Source organism: Triturus cristatus, chromosome 6, assembly GCF_964204655.1.
Source record: "Triturus cristatus chromosome 6, aTriCri1.1, whole genome shotgun sequence".
Taxonomy (NCBI): domain Eukaryota; kingdom Metazoa; phylum Chordata; class Amphibia; order Caudata; family Salamandridae; genus Triturus; species Triturus cristatus.
The window spans coordinates 1679684830-1679695012 of NC_140589.1; positions in this window are offsets into that span (position 1 = coordinate 1679684830).

Here is a 10183-nt window from a genome sequence, read left to right on the forward strand (position 1 = left end):
CCGACCTGCCCTCCCACAAGTGGTGTCAGAAGTGGGATCTTCGGGAGACATGGAGGCTGTACTCGCCAAGATGGCCGAAAACCAAGAGAGCCTGGGTAAGGCTATGGAAAAGTTCTTGACAGTAGTGGAGCAGGACAGAGGGAAGCTCCAACAGGTGTTGTCCGAACAAGGTCAATCACACGATGCCGCCATGGGGAAACTTACAGACGTTATGGGACAACAGAGGACACCAAGCACCCTACCGTCGGTAATTATGCAAAAATACGTTACAGGAGAAGATCCAGATTATTTTTTTAATAATTTCGGATGGCAATGGCGGCGGCTTGGCCAGCAGAGAAATGGAGGCAATATTTAGGGCCTTTGCTATCGGGAGAACTACAGGCGTCTTACCAAGCAGCCAACATCCAAGGAACTACTCCCTACGCCAAGATTAAGCGTTGCATCCTGGAAAGGTTAGGGGTAGACGACGATACCTATCGGATACGATTCCGACAAATCAAGGAGGGTCCCCAAGAAACCCCCAGAGCCTTACACTTCCGAGTAAAGGATATGGCCGATAGATGGCTGAAGCCGGCCACCTCCACCAAGGACGAGATTATGGAAAAAGTATATTTGGAGCAGTATTTGTCCTCACTACATCCTCCCATTCAGAAATGGGTACGACAGCATGCCAATCTTACGTTAGCAACAGCTGTAGAGATCGCAAGTGCATATAATAGAGCCCAAGAAGTACACAAAGGGCGGGAGGACATGCCATGGAGAGCTGGGGTCAGCGGGCCCCATCGTATACCAAGACCACCCCTGAGTCGAAAATCGGAACCAGCGGTTCTTGTTCCTGGAACCCCGGTATTCAGGATTCCCGGTCCCCCTGTCGTAAGAACACCACTACCTGGCCCTCAATGTTTTCATTGCGGTGGATTGGGACACATCGCTAGATTCTGTCCGCAAAAAGAGGAACCCATGGAGATAGGGGTAGCGAGAAATTATTGTTGTGTATCACAAACTGTTCCACCACCACCCTATCGTTGTGATGTCATCGTGAACGGCCGCCCAATGACAGCATTGGCCGACACTGGATGTCGACAGAGCGTAATACGCCCTCAGGAACTGGGACCTCACCTCAAGCCTTCCGAAGAGATTGTGCACATCAAATGTGTACACGGAGACACCAAGCCGTATCCCACGACCTACGTGCATATACAACACCCCACTGATCCTGGATCACAACTAAAGGTTGGCCTTATTCCGAAACTTCCTGAACAGGTCATTTTAGGAAATGACTATCCGCAGCTGTCTCAGTTACTTGAACAAACAAAACCAGAGGGGAAGGACTGGTGGGCCGAAGCCCCTTTTTCCCAAGACGAGGCCCCTGAATGGCCTCCCTCAAAGATGAGAAAATCTAAAAACCAAAGGCGTAAAGAAAGGAAGAACCCTCTCCTGGGTTTACCAGTACAAGTGGAGACCAACCCCTGGGAAGAAGATAGAAACTTCCATGCTGCACAAAGAGAAGACCCCGTTCTACAAGAAGCTTGGAATCAAGCCTTACAACAAGAGGACCCCTCACATGTATGTCCATATTTTTTTATCAACAAGGGATTGTTGTACCGAAAGGCCGAGACCGGCTCAAAACCCCAGTTATTGGTTCCCGGCCCTTTTCGGGGAAAAGTCCTGTATATGGCCCACAGTCATCTCCTAGGGGGTCACTTCAGTAATTAGAAAACCGAACACTCAATTACAGAGCGATTCTATTGGCCAGGGATATACAGTCAGGTAAAACAATACTGCAGGGAATGTCCCATTTGCCAAAAAAACAGCCGATACAGGCCCCCTAAAGCCCCGCTCCATCCCCTGCCTATTATAGATGAACCCTTCCATAGAATAGGGACGGACATTATAGGTCCTCTTTTGCCTTCTCGTAGCGGCTGTCGCTACGTTCTAGTCTTGGTGGATTACGCCACGCGATTCCCAGAGGCAATCGCCTTGAGAAACCCAAATGCGTCTGCTATAGCTAAAGCCATGATCACTGTTTTTTCACGAGTCGGTTTCCCAAAAGAGATCTTAACCGATCAAGGGACCCCGTTCGTCTCTAAATTGATGAAACAGGTGTGTACCCAATTGGGCATCAAACAGATACGAACGGCGGCATATCACCCCCAGACGGATGGCTTGGTGGAGCGTTATAACGCCACCCTTAAACTCACATTAAAAAAACTCTTATCCCTCGAATCGAGGCGGTGGGAAGACCTACTACCCTTAGCTTTATATGCGATTCGTTGCAAAGTCCAAAAAAGCACGGGGTTTTCTTCGTTTGAGCTGCTTTATGGGCATCAACCCCGCTCTTTGTTGGATATGACACGTGAGAAATGGGAAGCCGAACCAAATAACTCCACCCCCTCATAGACTACGTGAGTCAACTAAAAACTCATCTACACCAGATAAGGGCCATAGTCAGGGACAATATGGAGAGAGCACAAGAGGCACAAAAGGCACATTACGATAGGAAAACCAAGACTCGAGTTTTCGCCGTGGGAGATGCGGTGTTGTTAATGATGGCATCCTCTGACCACAAACTTTTAGGACAATGGCAGGGTCCCTATACCATTCTAGAGCAAGTAACTCCTGTTACTTATCGAATAGAATTGGATAAAAACAGAGGGACATCCCAGGTATATCACGTAAACCTCCTAAAGAAATGGGAGGGACCCCTCCCGACTCTTATAGGGTGTACAGGAGGGGATATACCCCTATTCGAACAATGCATTGATCATGATCTGCCGCCTCCCCTTAAGACTGACCTAGTCGATGTCTTAAAACCGTTACAGGACATCTTTTCTCTGACCCCGGGGAGAACCACGCTACTAGAACATTCCATTAAAACCCGTCCCGGCAGGAGGGTACGTCTCCGACCGTATCGGATTCCGGAAGCCCGTAGAAACACCATACGGGAGGAAGTGCAACAGATGTTAAAAATGGGTATAATAGAACCTTCTACCAGTGAGTGGAATTCCCCTATCGTACTGGTGCCTAAACCTGACGGCTCGGTGCGTTTCTGTATTGATTTTAGGGAAGTCAACAAGATCTCCGAGTTCGATACCTATCCGCTTCCGAGGGTGGATGAATTGATCGAACGGATAGGGAAAGCGAAGTACATCAGCACCCTAGATTTATGCAAAGGGTACTGGCAGATACCCTTGAGAGCAGAAGACAGAGAAAAGACGGCCTTCTCCACCCCGGATGGCCTGTTCCAATTCAGGGTATTACCTTTTGGGTTGCATGGAGCCCCCGCTACATTCCAAAGAGCCATGAACATTATCCTACGGCCTCATGAACAATATGCCGGGGCTTACATTGATGATATCATCATATTTAGCGACACATGGAGTGACCACCTTTCTCACCTGTCCCAAGTAATCCGTTCCCTGGGAACCTATGGCTTGAATATCAACCCTGCCAAAAGCCATTTGGCTGCCCAAACAGTGAGATATTTGGGTTATCTGTTGGGGGAGGGGGTAATACGCCCACAAAGTCAGAAATTAGCAGCCATATCCCAAATACCATTTCCACAGACAGCAAAAGACCTCCGTGCCTTTCTAGGGTTACTTGGCTACTATCGTAGGTTTATTCCCCGATTCTCACAAATAGCGGCCCCCCTTACGGACCTGTTACAGAAGACAATTCACACAGAAAGTAGACTCCGAAACCCCACCCCAGAGACAATCCAAGCATTTGAAAACTTAAAAACGTCCCTCACCTCTGATACAGTACTCGCCAGTCCAGACTATTCCTTACCCTTTGTTCTACAAACAGACGCCTCCGACCACGGGTTAGGGGCCGTCCTATCCCAAAGGAATGAACAAGGTGAGGAACGACCAATATTGTATATTAGCAGGAAATTGTTTCCCCGCGAACGTAATTACGCAGTCATTGAGAAAGAAGCCCTTGCCATCAAATGGGCCATTGAATCTCTGAAATACTATTTGGAGGGCCGTGAATTCACCCTCTATACCGATCACGCACCCTTGGAATGGTTGGCCCGCAACAAAGGGAATAACAAAAGGGTTTTACGATGGTTTTTGGCACTACAGCCCTACAATTTCGAAACCAAACATCGGAAAGGTACAGAACAGATAAATGCGGATTTCCTCTCCCGGTATCCTCTTGGGCCTCCCCCCACTAGTAAGACAGCAAGGGAAAGGGGATGTCGGGAAGAGCCGAGCGTCTCTTCCCCCTGGCCGGTATTCCGCAACCCTGAACCCCCACCTACCGGCATTAGGACCCTGAGACCGGAAACCCGGCCAGCCATCCTCGGAGCAGTAAACAATCCCCTCCGTATGCCGCCCCTACAGGAACCGCTTCTCCAGGTCCCGCGAGACGAGAGGGGAGAACCCGGAAACAGTCACGAGAACGAGAATAAAAGAGACCAATCCCCGAACAGAGGGCGCGACGAGGAAGCTGGAGAAAGGAGGAAGTATACGGAGGACAAGACGACGAGAACAGGAACCACGGAGTACGGAGAAGACGAGGAACCCGAAGACACCCAAGGCCAAGAGGACGAAGAAGACGAGCGGTGGTGTGAAGAGTGGTGGACACCTCAGGAGGAGGCTGGAGAGCGGCCGCAACTCGGGAGAAGAGTTGCGGCGGAGCCGGTGAGTGGTGTGGGACGGGGGAAGGGAGACAAGGGTGGGGTAGAGACTGAAAAGGGAGGGGGGGGAAAGAATAACCTTCCCTGTGGCTCACCTATTCCTTGTGCACTAAACCTTCCCTGTGACTCACCTATTCCTCGTGCACTAAACCTTCCTTAGGACCGCGATCATGCTAGCCTAACAATTGAGACGAGGGACAAGATACCCCTGTCTGTAGGATATCGGGGCTCATGCTATATCATAACGGTTTTTCTTCCTCACGAGCGGCACTTCCCCCTCAGAAAGTAGCACACCGTCACTCCCGGGTTTGGTGAAGGTACTATCCTCTCAAAAGGTGCCATTTCCTAATAACTGACGGCTCCCTTTTCCTTTTCATGCTCATGAGCCTCCGGGGGAACACCATACGTCCAGAAGAAGAAACAACAAGCGAGGGATTCACGGACCCAAACACACGGAGGGAAGAAGAAGAACAGATAGCGAAGATAGAGGATACAGAGAACTTTACCTTATCTCCAACACCCTTAAGCGCAGCCTTAAATAAAACTCGACCCTTGTCTTCATATATACGGCCTCCGCGTCTGTTTATCCGACCTGCCCTCCCACAGAAACCATCCGTGTTTTCCCTCCCACCATTTACTACTTTTCATTAACATTACCTAGCATAAGCTTAGTGCAAAAGCGGCATTAATAATGAACCTTTAAAGCAGGATGCAACGTGCAAAGCACTGATATACATGCGGCCTACTTGTGCAATTTCTTCGTTTCTTTTAAAAGCATAAATGTTATTACAATACTGTGTGATTACATGTTAATTTAGGCATGCACAAAGCAGTATGTGGGTGCACGTTAGGTTTTCTACGTCTACTTACTGTTAGTACGTATTATGGGGGTACTTGATTCGAGCAGGTTTCATTTTTGCGAAACCCTGCTCCATCAGGGGCATGTATTCCGGAAACTGGTTCCCTAGAGTTTTCTTCCTCTCCATACCCTTTCCAGGCTACCAAATACCATAGTTTGTTTCTACGTAACTTAGAATCCACTATACCCCTTACTTCATGTTCTGGTTCATTGTCTACCATTACTGGCATAGGCGTTCTTTGTAGGCTCGTTTGAGTGGTGCTTGCACCTATAAAATGACGCTCATAGACTTTGTTATCTTTAGTCATACTACACAACATCGCATTAACCCCATTAAACTGAAAAGCTAAGAAATGGAAGAAAGCCTGGAGGCTGGCAAAGCCAATATTTCTCAACTTTCCTGCTGTTAGGTTTTGTCAGTGCTTGTTGCTGACGTTGGACAGCAAAAAAGAACAAGCATTGGCATAGCCAATAGGTCTCGCCTTTGGGACCTTATAAGTATTTAGTTATGCAGCAGGTCCCAAAGGTGAAACCTATTGGTTATGCCAATGCAGGGTTTTTTTTTGCTGTCCAACGTTAGCAACAAGCACTGACAAAACCTAACGGCAGGAAAGTTGAGAAATTTTGGATTTGCCAGCCTCCAGGCTTTCTTCCATTTCTTAGCTTTTCAGTTTAATGGGTTCCCTCTTTTTCTTAATCCCACGGGGCATTTAGATAACACACATTTTACAATGAAACTAAACTGTTCAGTTCAATGAGGGTGAATAATGGAGAAAGTCGGATAAATATTCTAAAAATATATTTTATTTTGCTTTTTTATTCTCCTCAACACTGGATATAAGTGCACGTACATGCATGCAAGCGCATGTGTATGAGAGTTTACGAGTGTGTACTGTATAAATATGTGTGTGCCAATGAGCGTGAAAGAATGTTTGTCATTGTTTGTGTAAATGTGTATGTGATATGTATTAGTCCGTCTGTGATTGTGTATGTGAAAATGTCAGTATGTGCATATTTGTGTTTGTATTTGTGTGTGTTATTTCTCTGTGTTAGTGAGTGTCTGTGTGTCACTGGGTCAGTGTATGTGATTGTGTCAGTGTGTGTGTGCATGCGCGTGTATTTTTGTGCCTTTAACCAGTGCTCATGAGGTGCCAAACATGTCCTATTCTCAATAACCCCCAGAAAGAAACTGCAATGAGGCTACAATGATAGAAAGGCTCATATAATAGTACTGGTAACCGCTGTAAATTACTGTTGGTGCTTTTGGTGATACTGCTCAGTTCATCCTTGGCAGCACTGTGGCTGGAACCCCAACTGCAGCAGTGCTTGATTTACCTAGCAGCTGTTTGCCATGTGACCCTCTCCATGCAAATTAGGGCATGTTCCTTTCCTTGCAGTTAATGGACCAGGTGAGGTGTTCCTGGAGCCTGCAGATAGTGCAAGATGAAGGCCCTCACTGCTCACCATCCCCTCCGCTAGCTTCTAGGGGATGGAATTAGGAGCTGTACTTCAGCTCAGTCAAGCTATGGGGGATAGCTGGTATAATGAGGTCCCCCTGCATGCTCCAAAATAAACACAAAATTAATTGCTTGTTTCTCCAATTCCCATCGTCCCAGAAAAATAAATCAATAAAAACGGGAGATTCTGCATAAGCGTAGGGTACAGCAGCTCAGATAGGGCCTAGCTGGTGCATCGGTGTGATGGCTGCAGCTCGGCTGGGATTAGGAGAACATGAAAGACGAAAAGAAGGGAAGCAGTATTTGAAGAAAATAGGAAGCAAACTTTTTGCAGACATCAGAGAGCGGGTGGAAGCTTTCATGCCAGTTTCTCAAATGAGTGCCTCCCTCGGAAGTAGCTCTGTGCTCCTGGTAGTAAACAGGGCGCGAGAAAGGCAGCCATTGTAATTAGTGCCCCCCTGCCTTAGCACTGTCACACACAATGCTGCCACTGTTAGTGGCATATCTCGCATTGTTGGCCCGTTTGATGATTACGTTTGGCAAGTCTTGAAAGCAGTGTCCATCTGCATTAATTAACGGCCTCCGGGGAATGCCTCACGTATCTGCACTTTTCTCGCCCCTCTTCTATGTAAATTCGTCCGCGCGCCATCTGATATGATTTCAGTACAAAGGAGAGGCTATAAACTCTGCCACTAGCATGCGCCTGCCTTTTTTATTGACTCTGCCTTGATGTAATTCCAGTTTCATGGACTCGAATCTTGCTGTGCATCAAGTGACATGTGGGCTCTGTAATGAGACGCCGAGCGAGGGGTGGGGTGCAGAGGAGGCGGGCGGCCATGGTGTGCGCTCCCTGCGACTCCTCTGCAGCGCGCACGAGTGGGTGGGGCGCGCAAGGCATGCCTTGGTGGAGAGTTAAAACAGGGCACAATTGGACCTGGCCACAAACTCTCAATGTACCACTGAAGCAGGACACGTAAACGTGATTCAAATGAACAGAAACTCGACGGTTGGAAGGGCGTTCAAACGGACAGAGAGAACAAGTCATGTAAGTGCAAGCAGACTGTTTTGAGAACAAGCATTGGCCGCGCGGCCGTGCAAGTGACGCGGCTGTGAAAGTGATCGTGATCACCAGATGGTGCCGGGAGCAACAGTAGCCAGCGGGAGGAGCGGGACGCGATCTGTGGTGGGGGAGGGGGAGGAGCATTGAAGCACACGCTTGGGAGAGTTAAAAAAAAGAAAAAGGAGGCACGTCTGGCGAGTATTGTGTGATGTGCACGCACCATGACGAGAGAGGAAAGCCAGGTGGCGCCTCTGCTCGTCATTGTGCACGTAACCGCACGCTCTATGCCACCCAAAAAGCTGTGGTCGGGCTTTTTAAAGCCCACTCACTAAATGTCTCGCCAGAGCAGCGCATGCGCTGGCTCAGGCGATACCTAAAAACCACTGGCAAAGCCAATAGGTCCATAAGGCGAGACCTATTGGCTTTGCCAATGCTTGTTCCCTCAGTGACTGTAACCTGCGGAATGTCTTTCTCCCGTGTCTGTCTGCTTGAACTCTAGTGCAGCGCCGTCTACTGACAGCTGCTTCTTTCGTTTCCTCCTACAAATGGGTGTGACTTTCTGATCGGTATTTTCTGCAGTCGCGTGCTCTCTCTCGTTTCGTTCAAGAGCAACAACGTGACCTTTTCTGCACGTGCTGTCATGTTTTCTCCTCCCCAGGCAACCGCTTCCTTCGACTTTACTGTCTTATCTTTTCTGTTTCTTGCCGTTTGTTTTCCATTAATTTCTACTTGTCCTGCCCGTGCTGTCAGATTTCTTAAAGAAATATGACTGTGAAAACATAGACACATTTTGGCTTCCTCGAGGAGACACAAATTCTCTGATAATTAAAAGAACCCCCTCCAAGGTACTTCATCCCGATCTTTAGAGGTTACGGAAAGAGTAACTGATAAGTTGTGGAACAGCAGCGCTAAAACGGGAAAAACAAGAAGTGAAGGGACTTGAACTAGAATAGTCATGATGACGTCACAGGATATTACATCACATGGTGTAGGTCTAGAGCGAAAAGGCCACGTGGAACCCACGTGACTCGGAAGGCGTCATGAGAAATAACTGCCACGAAATAAGTGAGTGGCCTTTGTGCACTGAGACCAGTTTTAACCTCAGTAACACGTCTCCTCATTAATAGGCATGCCTTTACGCTGCAGTGATACCAGTTAGCAGCTCGAACAGCAGATCCAACTGGCATGCATTTGAGAACACTTATGATTTTGCACACTTGTTGGCACTTCTCTTCTTGCTCAGTAAGACTTCTAAGAAGGTTGAAACTGCAGCTTCCTCAAAAGCAGTAGGATGACCTCAAGAAATCTGCGGACCAGAGGAGGAGCCTAGTGCGCAACCAAGATGGCCGCGTAGGTGCGAGGCTCCCGAGGACCTCCGCAACCTCCTACGTTTATCCTGACTTCATCCTGCATCGGTTGAGGGAACTGTGTCGGTGAGCCTGAGCCGAGGTGGTACCCGTTTCCCGTTTTCGAATCGGACCTCGGGTGCCGGAGTGAGCACCGATTGAAGTTTGCGGCCTACCTCTCTCCTGACCCCGGATTCGCGTTTGGGGGCGACCCGGTGACAAAGTGAACAACAACGGCGGGCTGGGCCTGGCGAGTCGCGTACCCCGCACTTTCACTTTCACTTTCGCGCCCCCTTGCTGTATTCGCAAGTGGGATCGCGGCGCTCTTGGTGTTGGGGTGGCCTCGCTGGGAGACCCTGCCTGCCTGCCTGCTGTGGCCCGCTCCGCAGTCCTGGGGTGGCCCCCCGGAGCTCGTGGCCTTGATTGCTCGCTTTTTACTGCGTGGCTGGTGAGGGTGTGAGACCCGCGACGATGGCCACTAAACAAGATGGAGATCGGTTGAAGGCCAAGTCGACCCGGCGTGGCGCCGCACATCAGGCCAACATCATGGACCGCTACACCCTCCCGAAGGGATCTCCCGGTGGACCGCACAAGTCCTCTGAGTGCCCCCCGGATGCCCCGGACTTGCCCACAGATCTGACTCTGCAAGACGTCATGGGCGCCATTGCTGAGATGAAGGCCTCGGTGGGCCAGCGGTTTGACACGTTAGCGTATAAAATCGACGCGGTCCTCGTTGATGTCAACCTGGTGAGAGCTGATCTCTCGAAGACCAACGACCGGGTCGATTCTTTGGCCCACACCGCGTCGGGCCTCACGACT